General features: G+C 40.1%; 1 protein-coding gene across 1 annotated transcript in view; it reads left to right on the forward strand.

Annotated features, from left to right (window-relative positions):
* Positions 1 to 1,005: 1,005 nt before the first annotated feature.
* Positions 1,006 to 14,679, forward strand: part of RASGEF1B (RasGEF domain family member 1B) — a 116,417-nt gene continuing 102,743 nt past the window's right edge. Inside the window, exon 1 of the mRNA XM_042871637.1 lies at positions 1,006 to 1,070. The gene's annotated coding sequence lies outside the window, so the exon portion shown is untranslated. The remainder of the gene's footprint in view (positions 1,071 to 14,679) is intronic.

The following is a 14,679-nucleotide window of genomic DNA, read 5'->3' on the forward strand; positions in this document are numbered from 1 at the left end:
TTTGTTCAGCTTTCTCAGTTTGGTTTCATAGAAGGCTGTTTTGATGAAGATGTCATGTGATATTTTTTTTACAACTGTGAGCAAAAATGTGGAAGAAATATACGTTCTGAGGAAAACAGACCTGAGATGCATTGAAAGTTTCTCATCAGAGATTCCCCTCCTTTTTCTGTAGCATTGCCTGGGAAATGAGAACAGAGTTGTGTGCAGCTGCAAACTAGAGCATGAGTTAGTTGTTCCCTTGGGTAAACTGGAGGTTGGTGACTGAAAGTTTCCTTTTTCCCTCTGCTTGCTTGACTTACCAACCTACAGAGCTTTGTGTTCAGCTAAAAAATATGCATTCTGCAGCAGTCTTGCTAGTGGGTTGCTAAACTCCACCAAAATAAACATGACAACTGCCCTACACTCAGATGCTGGCCAGCTCTTCAAGGTGCCCAGCGTTCTGCTGAAACAGCCCTTTAGGGAACTGTAGTACATCTCTTCCATCCCATCATCTCTCAGCCACACTCAGTGCATCACAGATCACAAAGCTCCCATTGACATTTTGCACACGATTAGCCAAGTATTTGTTTTGTGATTAAATGTCAGCAGTTCAGCATTGCAGAGGTTTCTCTGTGGATTCCTTACATTAATTCCCTGATGTTTAAAATTCTGATGATGCCATATTCATCTCACGTGAGCAGACACTGAACCCGTGCTCAGCATCTTAATGTACCAGGGCTTGATTATGGTTTGCTTTCTATATCCAGCAGTATGGGCTATTTTTCTGTGGTTTGATAATATTGATATCTTCAGTTAGTTCCCAGATACAAGACCTTTGTTTATAAACCCAGCGTCACCTGACTGAGCATATGGTAAGTGTTGAGTCACAGCCTGAACCATTGATTGAGCACCTGGTTAACCCTGGGAGCACAGGTGAAGGCAATTCAGCTGTGTGATAGAAAGGGGTGGAGTCTGGCTGCACCTCTCTTAGACCCCCATTTAAGGGCTGACTGCCTTCAAGGAAGGATCTCTTCCTGGAGGTTCCTCTTTAGTGAAGTTTTCCCCTGTAAAACCAGCACCTTCTGATATGGGTGAGTAATTATCTTCCTTTCCTTTATAGCACCTTTCTATCATGCTAGTCCTTCCATCATCGTGTCTTTGTTATAGCACCTTTCTTATTGTATTGATCTAATTTCTGTACTGAGGAAATTTGTATTTTGCATATCTCGGTATGACTGAAATGCTGATGTACTTTATGTCATTACTCAAGTTATTATAATTTAAAAAAAAGAAGGGGGTTAACATGATTAACTCTTTCAAATCTGAAACTTATACTTTTTAATACCGTATCACAATAGGGATGCTACAGTATTTTGTGAAGTAAAACATTGCTGAGGGCTGTCAACTTCTGTATGTAAGATCTTACTGATTTCTTAAACAAGACTGAAATAAAAAGGAAAAAGCCTTTGGGTTTTAAACTCAAAGCCTCTACACAGTTTGCCCTTGCTAAATGAGGGAATTAGGTGGCCATTACATATGAGCACATGTAACTGTAATATCCTTTTCACTGAGAAGAAGCAAAAAGGATGTTGTGCATGTGTTAGGAGCAAAATTCCAGATCTCCCTCATCACATTAACTGCTATTTTGGCTGTGCTGGACATAGTTGATGCTGTTGCATTTTCTTAATTAACAGCTGCCATGTGTTTTGGAAAGGGACAGGAGCTGAGTGTGTGACAAACTTAATAATATATAATTAAGTCAGTCAGAAAGGCATGCTTTACATCTTAGCTCTCCAGGGTTTGTAGAGCATTTTACAAACTTACATCTGTTCAGCTGTAAGCAAGTATGATGGGGGATTGCTTATGGCTGGTACTTTTCCCCATTTTGAATGAAGACAGCTCATTCTAGGAGCTTTCCAGGTGAACTGATAAATTTATAGAGAAAAATCCTGAAAGAGATGCAAATCTATATATTGCATAATGTGTAAATTGTGATTTTAGCAGTCTTCTCTGATCTACCTGATTCTATGATTCTGAAGTGAATGGGCAAGAGTAGAGTTTTGGGGAACTAAAAATGGGAAAGGCTGTTAGTATATTTAGATATAGCTTAAAAAAAAAATGGCTCTGACTAATAACTTAGGCCTATTTCATATCTTCAGAGCTGCTGTCCTATAGGATTTATTCACAGTAAACATCTCCAAATTATGACCAAAACAGTTGGTTGAAATTGAATGTTTCTCAGAACCTAAGTGTGTTGAGGGAAACAACTGTGGGCTGGAGGAATCTAAATTGTAAAACATTTTTTATTCTTTTATTTTTTTATGGAATACCACCTCAGTTTCAAGAGATGTGATCTTTTAATAAGAGTTAGTAAATATAAATTACAGTTTCGCTCACATGCTTCTTGTTGAGGGTGGCCTTGCAAAAGCATCTCAGAATATTGATGGCTATATGAACAAGATTTGGAAACACACGCAGTCTCGCTGCTGACATTTAAAATATAAAATTTGGAAAGCTCAAATGAGAAATTAGAAGTTTATAATGCTGCCTATTTTAAAAGGAATAAAAGAGGTTTTGGAGGAAAGACTGACAGGGAAACCCAGAGATGGGAGACATGAAGTCTTGTTAGTGGTGAGATGAAACTGTTTCCTCAGAAGGGGATTCCGTACGTGAGACTTGGGACTTTAACAACACAAAGTTGTGATGCTGAATGCAAGCTAATTTAGAGGAAAATCTCCTGTATAGCACAGAACAGGGCTGATTTCCATGAATTCCACAGGTAAAAATGTCTTGGGCAGGGTTACTCACATGTGAACAGAGGCTGCTGACCCTCTAGAAGAGGGGAAGGTAGTGATGGCTATCGGCAGGGCGCTCGGAGCCTGCTGATACACCCAGCATCTGTATGTCCAAGGGCATTCTGGGCAGAATGATGATGCTACTTAAAACTTCTATTTTTTTTTAATAGATCTTTTAAAAAATGCCTTCTTTCTCTTTCCCATTTTTTCCATCAACCTTTTCACACAATCTTGGAATAGAATCAGAAAACAGTCTTCTGCTTCTGGGGTTCTGAAACAAAGAAATGCTGTGTTTTTGGCCTCAAAAAAAAGGGGAAGTGAGTCATCTTGGTCAAAAAAAAAAAAAGAAAGCTAGGATTGTGTCTTATGTGGTGGGTGAGAAGAAGAGATAAGCCAGGTGGGCAGGAGTAGATGAAATGGGCTGCAGACCCTTGCTGGAGATGCTGAAATCAGGGACCTTGTTATGCTCCAGGGCAAAGGTCACACAGACAGGCTCTCAAATGTACCATTTTGCCCGGAAACTAAATGTCTTTTTCACCTCTATTTGGCATTAGAGCAATACTTGTGATATTGGACACGTGGACATTGTTACATGGAGGCTTGTTCCATAAAAGACTATTAATATAAAAAGAACTAAATTCTGGAAGTAGACATGTAGAAAATGGTATCTCTAAACTAGCACGGGGTGACAAATGGTGCAGTGTTTGTGGGATAAGATTTTCATGCCTATTCATTACATCTTTCATCTGACTTGGACCTATTATCCTGTGCTCTCACTGTGTATTTCATTTCTTCTGTCAGAACTAATGTAATGTAGAGAAAGGGATCCGCTTTCTGTTGCAGGAGAGGAAGAAATGAAACTGAAATAAGAGTACATACTATGTTCTCCTTATTATATATTACCGTTCTCCACCTTAAAATCTGGTGCTGGAATCATTCTATTTTTTGTTTTGTGGTCCTTTTGGAAGCCACAAGAGGTGGTGGCATCACCATCCACTGAGGCATTCAAGAAATGTGGAGATAAGGCACTGAGGTTAGTGGATTTGGTGGGGATGAGCTGCAGTTGGACTTTGATCTTAGAGGTCTTTTCCAGCCTTCATGAGTCTGTGGTCTCTGGGATAGACAGTGGACAGACTTACTGAAGGAGAGTAGAAGTTTTGCTTCCCCTGTGCATGCCTACTTTTTTCAGTGCTCATCTAGTTCCATCTGCCCTTCCCTCTGATCTAGAGGAGTTTTATTATGTATGGAAGCAGACACTTGAATATGTTTCTAGTGTGCCTTATTTTGCTCTGCAAGAATCTTTCTTGTTAGATTAATCCACACTTGATACCAACCAAACAAGCAGGAAGGGATGGCAGTCATCTGACATAGGCACCTGTCTACAGCAATCTAGATTAATGTCATAAAACTAGCTTTCTTTGTATCAGTATATTGCTGAAAGGGTCACTGATCTGAGTCAGATGTCTTGGCTCCATGTATTGTCTTTTTTTCTGCCAACAAAAGAAAGAAATTATGCTTTATGAGGAGCACATTTTCCACTTGTTTTATTTTTCTTATTCATTATGGGATGTATATCACTGATGGGAAGTGATATATGGAAGAAGACATTAAGGCCGTGAACACCTCTCTGTGCTGTTCTCCTGCATCAGAAAAGCAGACTGAATCATATTCTGGAAGTTAGGGAACAATCTGTAGGTCTGCTGGAGAAATGCTGTATTTCCAAAGGCCATCTTTCTCTGGAGGGTATAGAAAGGTCTGCTTTTTTTTTTTTTCTTACTATCACCATATGGGTGATAGTATAAAAGATAAGGCCTTAACTCTGACTATTTCCAGGAAAGACTTTTCTACTTGGCCTCTGCTTTCACAGATCAATGGCTATTCAGGAAGTTGCTAACTAGTTGCCAACACAACTAGTTTCATTACTTCATGCCCTTGGTCTTCCACCAGAGTCAGCTTTTATTGGTCTTGTCACCATGTATGCCAGTTCTTTTATGTTGTCTTTTCTCTAGGACAGGGACTGTGATTTACTTTGCATTTGCATGGGGCCCCAATCTGTTCACACCGCAGGTGCTGCAATAAAACACATGAAATAAAGTGGAATTAAACCATTACTTGGGAATGCCAGCTGCTCATCATGGGACCACTACAGAATATTAAGTAGTTTACTCGGCTTCCCATTTGTGCTTAAAGCACATTCATCTTTCACAAACTGTTTCCAAAATTCTGATAGCATATGGCAAAATACTGCCTTGTGTACACAGCACAGTGGCTGTAGCTATGCTAATAGGGTAGGAAGTACCTTATGTAAATATAGATATTTATCTACATATAAATCTGCAGTTAGAAGTTAGGCTGATAAGTAACTAAGAAGAAAATACAAATTTAGTTGCAAAACCTGAGATCTTCTAAACTTAAGTTCTAGAAGAAAGCATTCCAGAAGCTCTTAAAGAACTCAGGTTTCTCTCCAGGTTAGCAGTCAGTACTCCACTTGTTAGCACTGTGTTTTAGCTTTGTATTGGCACACAGCTTAGCACAGCATCTGTACCAATGTCTTTAATGTCCCAACTTAGTGTTTTGTGGTTTTGTCACTTTCTGGGAAAAGGTTTCTTCACCCAAGCTGTCGTAACACTACTTATGCAGGAAGCTAATAATACCCACTGCTGTCACTGGCACAAACTTTGAGGCACACAACACAAATCCCTAGTGCAGATACTCCTTTGGAAAGTGTCCATCTACTTGTCAAGAAATCGCTTCCCTTCCCTCTCAGAGGACCCACAGACCTCCCAGGCTGAGGTCTGGCATCTGTCACAGCCCCTGCCGGTTTCACCCTTTCCACTGCTGCTCTGCTGCTGTGAGGGAGAGGGTCTGCCTGCAAAGGCAGGTCTAAGCTCCAATCATTGCATCTTCTGCATCTCCTCAGTAGGTGATAAAGAAATTGTTTCATTTCCTTTCTTTCTCTTGCGCTTCAAGTGTGTTTTATTATGCTATTCAATGTCACCAGCAAAAAAAAAGTTACTTTTGATTTTTTTTGGCCAAATTTATGATCGCAGGATAACAGTAATCCTGCTCGTTGTGCTTTTAATGAAGCATTGCTTTTACATGTCACAGCTTCCACAACTGCTGTAACATGCCACAGCATAAGCATAGTGCTAACCAGTCAGTCCTTAGAACCGTAAAGGCTGGAAAAGACCTCTAAGATCACAGAGTTAGCCCCAGGCTATCTCCTCCATGCCCACTGACCATGTCCCTCAGTGCCACATCTCTATGGTTCTCAAGCACCTCCAAGAATGGTGACCTCCCTGGCAGCCTGTGCCGATGTACTTCCCCTGTTTTTGAAAGTAGAAGTTTCCTAATACCCAACCTGAACCCTCCCTGGTGCAACATTTCGGCAACAGTGTTTCTGCCAACGCTTTCTCAGTTGGGATGGAAACATGCTGCCCCAGACCACCCTGAAATTCTGTGGAGCAGAGTGATCTGAGGTACATCTTGAACTACAACTAGTTGTTCTTCATAATGAATCGTGCTCAGATTTTAATCAGAGAAAAGTGTCAGCCGTAGACAGGAATCACTGCAAAGCTTCCTGGCAGGTATCCTGCTTGTTGAAGGAGAGGCATAATTTAGATCAATGTTATGTTTATACATGTACTTCGTTTTTTGTTTTTTTTTTTTTTTTTTTTTTCTGGTGTAGTTGGCTGGGTCTTAAGATTGCATCCTGTCCCTAATTTATTCTTTTACAGTTTCCTAGAAGTTTTTTTTCCCCCCATGGACCTGTTAATACTGCTTCATTTTGTAGAAGTGCTGCAGGTGCTGCGTAACTGCATGGTAAGCTGAGAAGCAGATTGGTTTTATTGTAGCCATTATTTATTTATCCTGTTCTATGTCATACTTAGCTTCCATAAAATGCAGTTATAGAGGTATGAGGACATAAGAGCACAAGTGGGGAGAAAATAAACCTGTTTTTCTTAATTCAGGCTTTTTATTTTACTTCTCATAAAATTTCTGGCTTGTTTGCTATTGTTTTTCTCTTGTTCTGGGATCTTTATCTCCTTTAAAAAAGAGAGACAATAGGAGGTATTGCATCTGTGTCTGAAACTCTATATTAAGCTTATTATGAGCTTAGCATTTTTCTGTGATTGTCATGTGATATTTCTACAGTACAAAAAATAGTTTTAATTATTTTTTCTGTTTACTTAATTTTTGGCAAATAAGTAACTTGTAACCAAGGAAGCATAACAGTCTCTTCTCCTACACAACAATTACTCTGGATGTGTTCTCTTGATTGAAAGTAGTATCAGCACTTCAAATGAAGCAACCTGTTCTCATTCCAAGTATGATGTGTCAGACTGTATTTCTGCGGTTCTCAATTCCTTTTGGTGCCTTCCTGCATATTACAAAAACAGTACAAAGCAGAGGGAACCTCCTGAGTAGCTTTGCATGTAAGAAAAATAAGTGTCCAACAGAAAAAAGGGTACCATTAACTGAATTGTAATGGATTTTTGTGTACAGAGCTCAGTACACCTTTGTTGCTTCTAAGTGTGCATCCATAATGAAATAAGGCATGGTTGTCAAGTTAGGGACACTTTCAGTTTGACTCGTGTTTAGCAAAAATACATGGCAAGAAGCAATTTTTGTAGCTTGCTAGAATAAGGACATATGTAGTGCCATGGATGCCAAATTTTTGCAGGTGTGCTGCCTAAATGGAATGGGATTCAACCTGTGAATGTTAAAACGTGGAATCTTCTTTTGGGGCAGACATAACTGGAATCAAAGACTACTGTCAAAACATCCAAAACAAAATATTTTCTGTATTGTGTTGCTCTCTATTTTTATCTCAAATGTCTTCTCTTTGGAGACTACCTAAATTTATCAGATTGTTTAACTTTGGGTCTAGTGTAAGATGCACACAAGAATTTGTGCCTATGAAGACACAATTCAGCTTAGTATATCAGCAGACTGCAGCAGACTATACTGCAAACATGATTTAATGTCATGTTTTGAGTGTGGCAGGATATAAAGTCATTCTAGGGGAAGCCAAGGCTTTCACAGACTATGTTGGGCTTGCAACTTGTGCTGGGAATGATTTCAAAGGGTCAGTCATCAAAATTTATGATGGTTTCAAAACAGCTGATTTGTGCAGCTGGTGAAGAATGTAGAACTGTCTAATGAGGAAAAAAAAGTACTTATCATCAGACAAGACCCTACTTAAATTATTTAATGTCCTTGAATTATATCTTAAAACAGCGTGCAACATCCAAGGCCTCAGACAGTCCCCCTGGGATAGCTGTTATTCATGACATGAAGTGTTGAACATGAAATTTGACTGATTGGCTCACTCCACAGCAGGTGGTGTTCCTCGAACAGCTGAGCTGAGGAAGGCATCAAACCTCTAGAGCACCTCCTTTTGTACTCCTTTTATCCTAGCCAGGGGCAAGGCAGCATAAAGCCAACTCAGATATTAAATGAGAAAATCCCTCTTTCACTGAATGAGAGGATTCTTAAATCCCTATAGTTTGTTAGTGAGGCAGTGATTGATTTGGAAATAAAAGGATGTAGTGGGGAATGTCCAGGAAATGAGGTAGATGGGAGTGGGCTGGGGGCAAGACTAAGCTGATTAGAACAGGTGCATGCCACTTATTGTCTAGAGTACTTAAACTCTCTTAAATAGTTTGTGCAATGCAGTCTCTTCTGTCTTGACTGTATAAGAGATGCGCTGGGCATCTAGGCAGCTCATCTGTTCTGTGCAAATAAAGTGTTGTGCTAGTATTCTGTTCCTTCCTTGCCACTGATGGCATCCAAAATCCATTTGTGTTTTTACTTTTCTGATAACCCATTGTACCTGTTGTATGGAAAACAAATAAAACTTGCACTTCACAAGGAAAAATGGATCAAATGTTGTAGCTATGCTAGGGCTGCTTGAAAATACAAGTTTATCACAAGATTACTGGTAGAGCAGGGAGCTATACTGACCTGACAGCATGTGCTTAAATTCTAGTGCTATTGAGATACCATGTGCTATTTCAGCTGCTGCCAAGCAGTTAAGCCTGTTTTTCTGCTAGCAGAGAATTGAGTTCCTCTGAACTTGAATTCTCAGACTTTTTTTCTTTTTTTGGTGAAGATTAGGGCCTTGATACTTGATGTAAAGCTGGTGTTAGGAACTTAGCCAGTGCTTGTGGCACACAGGCAGATTTGAGAGGAGTGACGTGCACACAGGCATTTTCATGGGCTGTTTCTGACATGTTGCTGTCAGAGCACTAAAAAAGGAGAGTCCCGCTCAGCAGCCACCAAAGCTGTGCTTCAGGTACTTAATGCTGATGATGACTTCATTATATTTCACTGGGTTCAATCAATTCCTATAAATTTTAGCACAAAGATGGGCAGGATTGGTTTTGTACTATGCCTCTTAGGGCGCTGACTGTGCAGTTACAGCTTGTGTAGTACCCTTGGCTGGGAAGTTGGATTGAGTAGGAGCCCTGCTGCTGTCTTGAGGTTGTTACTTTGTTTCTGATGATGGAATTAGAGGTTGGGTGGCTTTGTTTCTATAGGAGAGCTCTTCCTTTGTACAATGCGTAACCTATACTTCAGCATGCTTCTCGGATCATAAACCTTGGGCAGCAGTTGCCCAAGCCTACTGCAGCATCCTGGGGTGGAATGAAGTAGTCAACATCTTAGGGTGATGTGGACAGTTGGGGCATGCTGCTTTTCTGATGGCAACAGAGATGCTCTACAAAGGATGCAACTCACTAGCAATAATGGCTGGAAATAACCTCTACGATCCTGTGATCCTGTGAAATAAATCCACTTTATTCCTTTGCTATCAGACTTCAAAGTACTGAAGTATTCCTGAGTGTAAATGGAATCCTGCTTGAGGGTGTGTTGTGTGTGGGCAGGAAGGAGATGTATTCACTGTGCACAGAATAAATGCTGTACCTTGAGGTGATTTACAGTGCTTGCCTCAGTCTGTTTGCCTGCAGCTCTGCAGCGTTGTCCCTCTCACCACCCCTCTGCGGGGCCCCTTTCCTTTACTATAGGAATAGTGACATTCAGCAGGAAAGAGGAGAAGCAAACACTGAGAAGCCCAGCACTGTGCTGGTTTATTTGATTTGCTTTTGTAAGCCATCTCAGCTACCACCCAGTGAACCTGTGCAGCCTTGGTAGAATGATGCTGGCAGATGGCCTGGATAGCAAACCCCAAAAGCAGCCCTGGATCTGCGGCGACGAAGAAATGTTCCACTGAGCTGTCCCCTTGCCAAAGGATATTTGCCTGGCACAGTGACAAGGAAGACCCCTTCCTCGCTGTTTGTATATGGCAAAGTTTCTTGCAGAGCTCCTAGGCTGCACGTTGCCTGATAAGGGCAGCTCTTCTGTGTATGAGGTAGGTGGCTGGAGTGATGTTGTTAGACCTGTGTTTACAGTGATCAGTTTCTTTTTGAGATGCCTGTGGAGTGTTGCTTTCCTCTGTATCTTCAGGTTGGATATTAATTATTGACAGTTGATTACTGGAACATTTCCTCTTCAGATGAGCAGTTACGCAGTGGAATAGGCTGCATGGGGAAGTGGTGGAGTCACTGTCCCTGGAGGTATTCAAAAACTGTGGAGATGTGGCATTGAGAGACCTGGTCAATGGGCATGGTGGGGATGGGTCTGTGGTTGGACTCTGATCTTACAGGTTTCCAACCTTAATGATTCTATGACTTCTCATTGAAATAAATGCCAGGGGTGTGGCAGGCATTCCAGAAGCTAGGATGGTTTGTTTTTGTCTTACTTTGCTTTTCACATCTTTGTGGACAAGGAGCTGATGCTTAATTGCCTGCTGCTACTTCCAGTTCACCTGAAAAGTGCTTGGCTTAGACAGAGCTGAAGGGCATTAATTGCCTCCCTCAGTATGTGCGCAAGAACTCATGTTTATATCTCAACTACTAGCAGACAAACAGCTGCCTTGGTTTATATAGTGAAACATAGTATGTATGTTAAGCTCCTGATAACAGCATGAATAATGTTATCATATAAATCGTATCCTTGTTTTTGTTTTTTTTTTTTTTTTTTTAAATTTTAGAAGTTTGCAGCTTGCATCATCCTCTATCTTGATTGCTGGCAATATAAGCATGCATCCTTACTGTTCTCTGCCCTAATCTCTCCTCATAAATAGTATGTTTGATGCATGGCTTTGAAAATTAGTTCCAGGTGAACAAATTGCTTACTATACTTTGTGCTGTAATTAGATGATGGCAATAACCAATCATTACAGTGGATGTAAAGTGATGTAATTAAGCATGATATCTGTGCATGATGTTTAGCAGAGGTTTGAATGAAGTATGTGACTTTGCATTTATCTAATCCCCTCCCACCCCGCGAGACTATAAAAGGGAGGTGAGGAAGCCCTCCAGTGGTATCTGTTAGCTCTTAAAGGTAACATGCTTCTGAATCACAAGGGGATGGCAAATACCAGGATCCTTTCCTAGGCTTAAGCAAGTTCTCTGTTAGGGACTTGTGTTATTGTACAAGATGTGGTTGAGAAATACCAAAAATAGGGAAGTCTGCCCTTGAACAAAACACTTTCCAATAGAGCCCAATAGGACCATTAGCTTTTGTCTTAAAACAAACCATCAAATTCTTAGAAACTGAAAATGTTAATTTCTTTCCAGGTGAACTTTGACTGCATTTGAATTTGTGTTCTGGTGGTGGTGTTTTTTCTGTTTGTTTTTAAGGTTTCATTTTGTCACTTTAAAGAAGAATTCTTTACCTCACTTTTCAGACACCAAAATGTCCAGATGGATGCAAGTTATGTGAATTTATTGTATTTTTAACTGGTAAATGTGTATTCCCTGCAGTATGAAATGCTTACCTTTAGTTGGTGTGACTTTACTTAATGGAACTTAAACAGTGACTATTTAGAGCTTAATACAGTGTTATCTAGACTAGACTGAACTTAGAGCCCCACTAGCAATTTAAAGCTAAAAAAGCCCAGGAAATCAAAAAGATTAAATGTGTTTAAGGGGAAGAACTGAGGCTTGAGAAATAAGAGCTTCATTTTGGTCAAGAATCCTATGTGAATTCTATGGGTATCTTTTTTGTATGCTAAGGAATCCGCCAGAAACTGCTTAAAGATTACCTCTTGCACATTCTTTTCTGAGCTGCCAGTTGGATTTAATGTTCCTTGAGTTTGCTAGAAAATGTGAGAATCTTATTTCCAGAGAAAGGGTTGTGCATGAGAGTTCCATAGCTTATTGTTAATAGTATTGCAAGTCTTTGGCATCTGGTGGCTCAGCCATTTCACGTTGCTTTAATAGGATTGGTGTACTGTTTAATGGGTTCTCATTAAACATGAGGTTATGCTGGCTTGTGGAATATCTGAATGTTTGAGGAACAGACAGTATGGAATTGCTTCTGCTTTAGTTACACATGTTGATCTCACTGTGGTCACAAGAAAGACATTGAAGCCTTGAAGTATGCACAGAGAAGGACAAGGCATCTGGTAAGGGGCCTGGAGCATAAGTCTTCTGGGGAACAGCTGAGAGAACTGAGGTTGTTCAGTCTGTAGAAGAGGTGAACTTATGGCTCTCTACAACTTCCTGAAAGGAAGTTTTGGTGAGATGAGGGTCATCCAGTAACAGTGATAGGACAAAAGATGGTGGCTTTGAGTTGCACCAAAGGAGGTTCAGGTTGGATATTAGGAAAAATTTCTTCTTAGAGTGGTGAGGTGTTAAAACATGTTGCCCAGGGAGATGGTGGCATCACCATCCCTGCTGGTGTTCAAGAACTGTGCAGATGTGGCACTGAGGGACGTGGTTAATGGACATGGCCAGAGCGGATTGGAGATGAACTTGATTATCTTAGAGGTCTTTTCCAACCTTAAAGATTCTATGAATTTTGTTCTTCAGGGTATCTGTTCCAGAGCAGTAACATGATATGCCTGGGTGGGTTTCCTTTTTTTTCATATCTGTCTGACTGAAGCTGGGCAGAGCACTGAGAAGAAGTATAGTGTCTCTGATAGAAGCTTTCCTGGTATTTATTTTTTTTTCCAAATGCAGTGCTCTAAGACAGAGGAAGCAATTTTTTGTTATCTCTACCCTCTGAGACATTGATTAGGTATAGTGACCTGGAGCACACTATGCAAAAGGAAGTACAACCCTATTCAGGATAAGCCTGCATTGGACAGAAGGTCTGTAATTGCAGCCTGAACCAGCTGTCAGTGATCATAGCCAGTGTTTCAGCAAGAGAGCCAGATCATGCAAGGTAATAAGATTAAGTGCAGATTTATGAGGCTTGTGTGGGAGCATACACTTGACAAATATAAAGTGGGCAGCAACAAGTTAGGTAGCAGTGATGTAGGATAAGGATGTGTAATGAGTGAGGAAGAAAAATATTCTCCTACTGAAAAAGGTAGAACATGTATTTTAGTAAAACATGAAATCATAATGTGCAACTTTCGAAGCCCATTGCTGGCAGTCTCCAGGGGAGTTGTAGGTTTTGGATGTAGCTTATTGCATCTCATCTTTGAGAGAAGCACACATGTTCTGATTTAAAAATACATCCCCTTTGGTCTCAAATTAATGTAAAAATTAAAATGATTAAAGTACCTAAAGTACTGAAATTCGAAGTCCTACCCAATTTCTTCTGCTGGTGAGGTCAGAATATACAGGTTAATTGCAGGTGTGTGTGGTCAGAGAAGCTAATCAGTGATTGATAAGCTGGGCTAAAGCACCTCCTTAACTGAGAAGCTGGAAGGTGGTTGAACTATCTGGAGGAGCCTCGGATGACTATGTGATTCTGCTATGTTTTGAGCAAGCCCATAGCATGTTTCTTATGCTTCATGCATTTGTATTATTTGATAGGGGATTTCACTTAAAGCTTGTGCTTATCTTTGTGAAATTGCTCAAAACTTGTGTAGCTCTCCTCATTAGAGAGGAACCTGGAGGTAAAAATCTTTTTTTGGCAGGGCTGTGCTCAATTCTTTCTTTCAGCTTTTATTGACAGTGGGTTTCCATAATTCCAGATGCAACACCTCGCACTTAAATTTGTTGAATGTCTTGATTTTTCTCCTGGCCCTATTGGTTGAGCCTGTCTAGGTCTCTCTGGATAGCAGGAACAGCCTACCCTTCATCAAGTCTTAAATGAAGGAAATTAAGTACTAATGAAGGACTACTGAGTTGAGCAATGTTATCTTTAGTTTTAATTACTGAAATTTCCTTTGTGGCTCCATATCTTAGGATACAGAACACACTATTTCTATTTTCTTAAAAATTGAATGACTGAATAAAATGGTTGTAGAGGTGGTTAACTTATCTTTGAATTTTCTCACATAAAGATCATGTATTAATAGCATTCTGGCATAAATGAACAAAGGATTTTTTTTATCAATGAAGGTATAGAATAAGATCATGAGCTGTGACACATGAATCTATTAAAAATTCCTAGGTTTGGAGGGAGCTCCAGCTCGATTACTCATATGGGAGCAGAAGAATAGTCTGCTGCCTGTTTTCTTCCTGGAATTCTCTCTTGTACCACTGGCTACTGAGTGCATACATGGAGAGAGGAGGGTTTAAACTGCATCCTTCGCATAGAATTTTGCTACTATCTAATAAAATATTGAGACTTCCTTTATCAGGAATAATGCCCTGCATAATGGCTTTCCTTAACTTTTGTTACTTCAGTTTCTGTGGGCTTTATCTAGAAGTACAGGCTTCAGTAATCTCTGATTGAATTCGTATCATAGAAGAATGTGGTTTGAATGCTAAATAAACCTTGCAGAATTTAAAGACAACTATGAACAGATAATAGAGAAAATGCATATGAATTATGCATCTTTCTAATATGTAATACTAGAATGTCAGAGATTGAACCCAGTAACCTGCTGACAAATAAACTTCATTTTCTGAATAAGAGTAGAGTATGATGCGAAGGACCT

This window comes from Lagopus leucura, unplaced genomic scaffold (assembly GCF_019238085.1).
Source record: "Lagopus leucura isolate 7727_CA_CO unplaced genomic scaffold, USGS_WTPT01 Super-Scaffold_100004, whole genome shotgun sequence".
NCBI classification, from domain to species: domain Eukaryota; kingdom Metazoa; phylum Chordata; class Aves; order Galliformes; family Phasianidae; genus Lagopus; species Lagopus leucura.